Source organism: Sinohyriopsis cumingii, chromosome 1 (assembly GCF_028554795.1).
Source record: "Sinohyriopsis cumingii isolate HCF-2022 chromosome 1, ASM2855479v2, whole genome shotgun sequence".
Taxonomy (NCBI): Eukaryota; Metazoa; Mollusca; class Bivalvia; order Unionida; family Unionidae; genus Sinohyriopsis; species Sinohyriopsis cumingii.
In genome coordinates, this window is record NC_142961.1 from 71,557,808 (window position 1) to 71,566,359 (window position 8,552).

An 8,552-nucleotide genomic window follows, 5' to 3' on the forward strand; every position below is an offset into this window, starting at 1 on the left:
AACAATTGCTGGGAGCAATAGTGAACGCCAGAACATTTATTTTCTTTATGTCACCAGACAGATACACCCCTACTTATAAAAAAAATAAAGTTGTTTTATATGTGTATGTTTTCCCCAAAGGTATGAGATTTGTTTGCTTTATAAAAGATTTCTGAACAAAAAAATTCAAAATTTTGTCGAGGTATTTATGTATTTCCCTAGTGTAATATATAGGGTTGTTAATACTAGTCCGGTTTTTATTTAGTGCATTATATTTAAACGACAAATAAACCATATTGTTTTGTATGATTGATGATGTGTGTCGTTTCTCGCATTACCATTATACTGAGACAGGCTGTACTCGAGTGAGGGTTTATACTTTATTTAATGTGGGGCGAAACGTCCATGGGCCGAAACGTCCATGGGGCGAAACGTCCATGTACCATGTGGGGCGAAATGTCCATTGAAGTGGGGCGAAATGTCCATTGAAGTGGGACGAAATGTCTTGGGCCGAAACGTCCATGGGGCGAAACGTCCAGGTACCATACATACATACATACAATCTTATCATAAGGTACGGTTAAAGAGTGATGATCTATACAATACAGTAACGATAACTACCTTGAAAATACTTAAATATATAAATTTAGTAGAAAGACGTTCAAAAGGATTTATTTAACACATACATCCACCTTGTACTAGAATATGCTGATGTTGTAAGTGATGGTCGTTCGACTGAAGATACTCTTAAATGAGCAAAACGACAATTAGCATCAGAGAGAATTGACTGGTGTTGGTTGGGGGGAGGGTGTCGTAAGCTTTATGCAGAAACTGTTTGGTTTACCTTGGCAGATAGTAGAAAGTTTTATAAACACTATTAATTTTATAAATTGCATACGGCGTCTCTACTTTGTATCTTGCTGACCTTCTGCTATCATTGGTTGGCAAGACAACATACATAACCTTAGAAATAGTAATATATTTTAATCTAATTAATGCCAGATTCGGAATAAGCAGGTACTCATTCTTTTCATTTTTGGAATTCACGCCCATATTCAATAAAACGTGAAAGTAACTTCTTTTGTTATCTTCTTGGTAACAAGAAATTATCTATTCTGCATACATGAATTAGAAGTAACAGAGGTGCATGCTAGAATTAGAAGTAACAGAGGTGCATACTAGAATTAGAAGTAATAGAGGTGCATACTACTAGAATTAGAAGTAACAGACGTGCATACTACTAGAATTAGAAGTAACAGAGGTGCATACTAGAATTAGAAGTAACAGAGGTGCATACTACTAGAATTAGAAGTAACAGAGGTGAGTAGTGAATGGGGCCACCCTAGCCTCAATGGGAATTATCATTACAGAGACCCCTGGGCCACTCTAGCCTCAATGGAAAATTAACATGGAGAAAAATCGTGGGCCACTCTAGCCTCAAGGGGAATTTAACATGGGAAATAGTCTTGGGCTACTCTAGCCTCAAGGGGAATTGAACATGGAGAAAAAACCCTGGGCCACTCTAGCCTCAAGGGGAATTGAACATGGGATTTTTTTTTTAATTTTTTTAAAATTTAAATTTAAATTTAAATTTAAAAAAGGGGTAGGCAATTGAATAAAGTCATTCTCTTTTCGAGAAATATGGCTGGCCCTGAAAAAGGCCTTTGGTTTCTTCTTCTTCTTCTGCTTCTAATTTCTTCTTTTTCTCCACCAACTTCTTATTTTCTCACCTACACTCTTTTTTCTTCTTTTTTCTCCTCCTCTTCTTTCTTCTCTTCCTCCTCCTCTTCTTTCTTCCTCTTCTCATTTTCTTCTTCTTTTTCATTTTTTTCATTCCATTTTCTTATTCTTATCCTTTCCTCTTCATCCTCCTTCTCCTCCTTTATTTCCTTCATCACACCACTTATCATGTCCTTTGCTTTTCTTAAGTTGTTAATCTCCATTTTTACTCTATGCGGACTATAAGAATAGTGGTCTTCATTGAGTCGTACTAGCATTTGTTCTATCATGCCCAAATTGTCAAGGACGTCTTGCAATGTTTGAAATTTATCGAGGTGGTTCGAAGCCATCTTCTCTGTAGAATGGTTTGAACGACGAATACTGTGGGTTCTTATACGAAAAGCGTGGACGTGAAGGAAAACATCCCCCTAAAACATAAAATTGATATTACCTAGATCATGACCTAACATCGTGCAGACGTGAAAGAAAACATCCCTACTTTTCTCATTTCATATAATATACTATCCACATAAGTGAAGCAACAATAAACAAACCCCAAATCTACTATTTACACACGCAAATCATTAAAACAAAATCCATAATCTACTATCCACACAATCGTACGTGAGCGCTTACAAAACCCAAACTATACTCTCCACATACGCTAAGAAACAATAAACAAAATCCATAATCTACTATCCACACAATCGTACGTGAGCGCTTACAAAACCCAAACTATACTCTCCACAAACGCTAAGAAACAATAAACAAAATCCATAATCTACTATCCACACAATCGTACGTGAGCGCTTACAAAACCCAAACTATACTCTCCACATACGCTAAGAAACAATAAACAAAATCCATAATCTACTATCCACACAATCGTACGTGAGCGCTTACAAAACCCAAGCTATACTCTCCACATACGCTAAGAAACAATAAACAAAATCCATAATCTACTATCCACACAATCGTACGTGAGCGCTTACAAAACCCAAGCTATACTCTCCACATACGCTAAGAAACAATAAACAAAATCCATAATCTACTATCCACACAATCGTACGTGAGCGCTTACAAAACCCAAACTATACTCTCCACATACGCTAAGAAACAATAAACAAAATCCATAATCTACTATCCACACAATCGTACGTGAGCGCTTACAAAACCCAAACTATACTCTTCACATACGCTAAGAAACAATAAAGAAACCCATAATCTACCATTCACAAAAACTTACGTGAGCAGTTACAAACACAAACACACAAACACATACCCTCGCACTATGAAAAAAGAGTTAGTGTTTATAATCACACTACTCTACCTACACACACACACACACACACACATTGGCAAATCGATAGTTATTTCTTTTCTAGAGTATTGGGTAGCCCTGAAAAGGGCTGTTTTTTTTTGAACTCCAGATGCAACTATCTAATGATTGCACCTTCCTGGTCTGGCGCCACACACGCTTCTTCTTCCCCAGTCTCCTTTCACCTTTCTTCTGGGGAGCGAAGAGGGAGGATGATTCGCTTCAGCACCCCAATCCTCTGTCTCGGGAATATTGAACGACATCCTCTCTTCTCTTTTCTTTTCCTCCTCTTCCCTCTGTCTTCTCTCCTCCTCTTCCTTCTTTATTCTTTCTTCTTCTATTATAGCCTCCGCAGCCAGTTCATTTACCAGGCGCCTGACATATTCCAGATGTATCTGGAGTTCAAGAAGTTTGCTTATTCTGCTACTATTCATTCTTGTGTTGATCAATCAACAAAGGTAGCTAGACTGCCGAACGAGTTTCAATTTATAGTGAAAGCGCGTACGTGAAGGAAAACATCCCCCTAAAAACATAAAATTGATCTTACCTAGATCATGACCAAAAAAAAAACAACAACGCGCGGACCTAAAAGAAACACTCACTCACTTTTTTATTCTACCCATCACTATTTTAAAATTTTTTATAAATCACTTCAATTGACTATCCACATACTCAAAGCAATCCAATCTAACCCCGAAATCTACACCTCAAACACCAAATAAAGACATCATTTTAATCTACTATCCACACCAACGTACTTGATCACTTACAAACACACAAACTCACAAACTCACAAACACATACCCTCACATTTTTTTAAAAAGAGTTAGTGTTTATTTTCACACTACTCTACCTACACACATTGGCAAATGGATAGTTATTTCTTTTCTAGAGTATTGGGTAGCCCTGAAAAGGGCTGGTTTTTTTTGTTTGCTATGGCAATCTTTTAGTTTCTAAGAATGCGATGTCCTCTGAGGATAGACTTTCTGGCGATAGGTCTGCTTCTTCGGAAAGAGAAGAAGAACTCTTTGGTGTCGATACGACAATCGACAAAGCCTCTGTCAGCTTCAGGTTCTTGTTGCTGCTGTTGTTGTTGTTGCTGCTGTTGCTGCTGTCTCTGAAGTCTGTACTTCTCTGTCCATTCTTCTTTTTCCCTGTTCATTTCTTCTCTGAAAAGCTCTTCTATCAGGTCTTCAGTGATTTTTAACATTCTCATATTCTCTATTTCTTCTGGCTTCGGTATCAGACTGTGTCTGACCCTATGCAAATTCACGTAGGCTTCGTTGAGCTTAGCTAGTTTGGAAAACATCTTCTTAGGAGGATGAGTCGACAATGGATGGTTAGACTGGAAACAAACCAGTTCTTAAAGTCAAAGCGCGGACGTGAAGGAAAACATCCCCCACACGGTTTTCGAGTCGCAATGTACAGTGAGTGTCATGAGAGGGATAGTAAGAAGTCAAAGAGCATCAATCCAACATTCTTATAGCTAAACAAAAGACAAAGGCATTTTTTTCAAAACACAACATTTTTATTCAAAAATCACTTAACACTAACCAACAACAACTCTAACATTTTTAACAATAATCCAACACTATAACATCAAACAATTTTTTCAAATCACCAACATTTTTTTTCTCAATTCACAATCTACTTTAAACAGGGCTGACAACGTTGTGAATGAAATTGTGATTTCCACTGTTGGAAATCATTAGGCCATTGATGGACACTACGTTTCCTAGCTTGAGACAAAAGATAAGCATAATGGTCACAAAACCATCGATCTACTTTCACATCATTTCTTGAAGAAGAACGAGGATCAAAATGAGTCACTAAATGTTCTAAGGAATAGCCCAGGCTGCGATGATGCAGAAAATACACACAGTACTGTCCACACACCAAAGAATCTGTGCCTTGTAATTTCACATTATTGAATCGGGTAGTCTGAGCATTTCTTCTCATAAAGTCGATGATATCGTCTTCCAAAGGGGGCAATCCGTACGAATCGAAATATTCCACACATCCTTCTTGAGGAAAGTAGACGGCTACCCAGTGGGTTCCTGGGAGATGACTGTCGTCCGTGTTGATCACGTAAGCTTGATGGTCTTTAGGTTTGCGATGAGGGAGTTCATCTTTAGCACAGACGACAGGATTCCAAGAAGCCGTATACGAACTGTGGTTCAAAAGGTAATAAAGTTCCCAGGTATCCATTTGTGTGTGTTTTTTCTTCACAGGTAATAATAAGTCATCAATTCGATCCTGACTTTTTGCTTGAAAATGTCTGACGAATAAACGGTTATTCGTTCTGTTTCCTCACTCTGATTCAGGAGAGCTTCGATACGATGGATCTCTTGAGTGGTTAATGGTGGACAAGAATGTTTACGCAAGTCTTTATACCACTGGTGCAACACGTCTTTGTTCGAGATGAGACTCCAAGCTTCGTCCAGATACTCGTCCAATTTTTCTTCTTGACTCAACATCAGGCATTTATCGTGTTGAATTTGACTGGGATGATCGTTTTGACATCCATAGCAACTTTTCTTGATCAATTCCGTCATTTTTTCGACCAAGTGTTTGGCAAAACAGGAGACTAAATGGGCTTCTTGTTCTGGCCATCTTGACTTCATCATGATCACTTCTTCTTTTTCCACGGTCTCCTCACATTTCATGTCCAAAGTTTCTCCACTAGGTAAAGAGGGATAACAGTCTTCCATGGTTTCTAGTAATCTAGGATGACTTCTCTCAAACTGTTGATTTCTATCGTATTATCGAATTCTGCATACAGGATGACGTTCACCGTTTCATCAGGGTCTCGGTCTTTAAACTGAATTTCCACACGAATCTGGCCGGATTTTATAGGGTGGAAATGTCCCTCGTCGCTGCCTTGGTCTGGAGTGAAATCGAAAGCCCACAAAGCATAGCCTCCTGCACAATCTTCGTACGTAATGCCGTGACTGGTGTTGGTTCCTAACTGGCCGGTGGCTTCATACAGGGACAAGTACGATCTCAAGTAATTCTTCTTGGTAAAGTCAGGTTCGAAAGGTCGGGTACACAAGGTTTTGCCATCGCGACTGACTTGGATTTTGGACACGCCAAAGTGTTGAAAGTAGAAAGGATTTTTTTCGGCAGCTCCGTTGAAGGCTGTATTCTCGACGATACCAACGATCAAACGTTTGGGTAACTGTCCTTGGAACAGATGATCTTCGATCATGGATCGCTGTCCCTTGGGAATGGTGAAGGTTTTCACTTCCACGCGTCGTATGGGATACTTGGCAGTCGTTCTGCTCAACGTCTGACTGATGTCGTTACCTACTTTAGGTAACACTTCCACACGACGTACGTAGAGTCTGGCTTCTAGGATTTTGGTTTTGTAACCGTCACTATCAGCCAATAAATGGAAAGCGGCACTGCTACGATTCAGTCTCAGGCGGACATCCACCCCGTTCAGCAAATACTTTTCTTGCAACCACATGTCCAAATGCAAACGATCAATCAGTTCTAAACTTGTGTCGACTCCCGTGATTCTCTTTCTTCGTTCTACAAATCCATCATTGTTGTCTTTCTTTTCATCAGTTTCCAATATTTCAAACTTGGTAGGTTCGTCAGCTTCCCATACCACAAAGGCATTGAGATGAGTGTTCTTGGCATCTATTCCGTACGTCAAGAGATTTTCCAGGTAGGCACGATAAGGGTAAGTATCCATGCTGCTACTGACCAGTTTGTTATTCAAGTACAAGTCCACTCCACTGAACAAGGAATGCATGAAATTGTTGACGGGAGCTACTGCTTCATCGTCTATAGCACCTCCAGTCTTATCTAGAATTTTGACTTTCAGGTACAAGTAACTGATATTCAGATCGATGTAATCTTCGGGCTGTCCTTTGATTTCAAACTCGATGGGAGCGGAATCGGCCAATGAGGAGACGGGATGAAATTCCACCCACTGGGATTCTTGCATGGTCATCATGGTGGGGGGCATGGCAAACAGATCCAGTTCCGTCTTGGAACAAGCGCAAGACTCTCGGTGCATCATTTTGTTCTGTTCTTTCTCAATAATCGAAAACGTCTAAGTCTCGAACGGTTCTTCTTTTCTTGGCCTTTCTCGCTTGAAGTCTGGTGAAAGGGTGTTTTCTGCGTCGTCTCTTTCTGCCTTGTCCTTGCTGAATGCCTGACTCGGTAGCGTGCAGGGCATTTATAGGTGTTTCTCGGCGACCCAAATTGTCTTTGCCCGTTTGCAGCAAGACATTTTTGCCTGCCCTCATGAAGGCTTCTTTAGGGTTTTGTTTGTCGATGATGACATTTTGGAGAAATTCTTTGCCTTGCGTCAGTGCCGCATCTTTCAAGGCGTGCAATCCGCGTGTCACCATCGGTTTCAACACTGGGGCCACCGAACGAAAGGCCGATTTTAACATATCTCCTAAACCGTGTCCTCGCTGTCGAGCAACCCCTCGGTACACTGGATACATGACTTACGAGTCGTGAGAGAACCGTTTTCGAAAATGGAGTTTCACCGTGACGTTTCCTTTGGTGAATGAAATATTTTGTCCCAAATCTCCTTTTATAGCAATGTTGATCGTGTCCAAATACGACTTGCTGACAGGCAAATAGTGAGGATGTACAAATTCGCGGTGGACGTGGTAAGTGTTTCCACCTTCCTCGTCAGTGTTCGTGGCAGAATCCACTTTGAAAGGAATGACACGCAGTAACGGCACGGAGGTGTGTCCCACCACGTTGTACTCCACCACATCGGAGTACACGAACATCAAATTCAGTCCTTGGTTCAGTTCTACCGGGGTACGAAATAACTTGCTAAAAGACTAGTTGTCGTAAACGATGGGTAATTCGTTTTTCTTCATCATGGCCATTCTCAGGTTCATGTCTCCGCCCAACATGTCATACAATTCAGGACAAAATAAAATGGACAGGATTTTACTCCGTTCAAATTTCATCAAGAAGCGACGAGCTGTTTTGTGGTACTCCATGGTGACACTTTTGTTAACATGCTCCAAAGCTTTCAGAAACACGACATTAAACCTGGAGGCTATGGTGCTGACCAATTGTTGACCACTAAAATAATAGCCTGGGGAAATGAACAAGTGATAGGTGGTGTACTTTTGTGTACGGGTTTTCTTGTCATATTTGACATTGCTATCCATCCACTGTTGCATTTGCTCGTCATGAACTTCCACATCACAAAAATTTTGATTGGGAAGGACATTGAGGACTTGGGTCGGGTGAATGATTTCCACTAAAGCCACTTACCAATGGACTTCGTGATCTAAGGGGATGGCCTGAGGTAATTTGGCCGTGTAACAGCACAACGTGTTGTGGGGAAACACCTCCATGGAACTGTCACTGGGTAAGGTTAAGTAAAATTGGTTTTGGTGACTCATAATTCCAGAGTTCTGTGGCTGTCCGAGGGTTTAGTGGACGTCAGAGGCGTGTCTCCGCCCAAAATGGGGTTCTGGTTGTGATTGTTGTTGGAGTGGTGACTGGCACTGACACTGGACACAAGGTTCCCGTTAGCAGAGAATTTCAG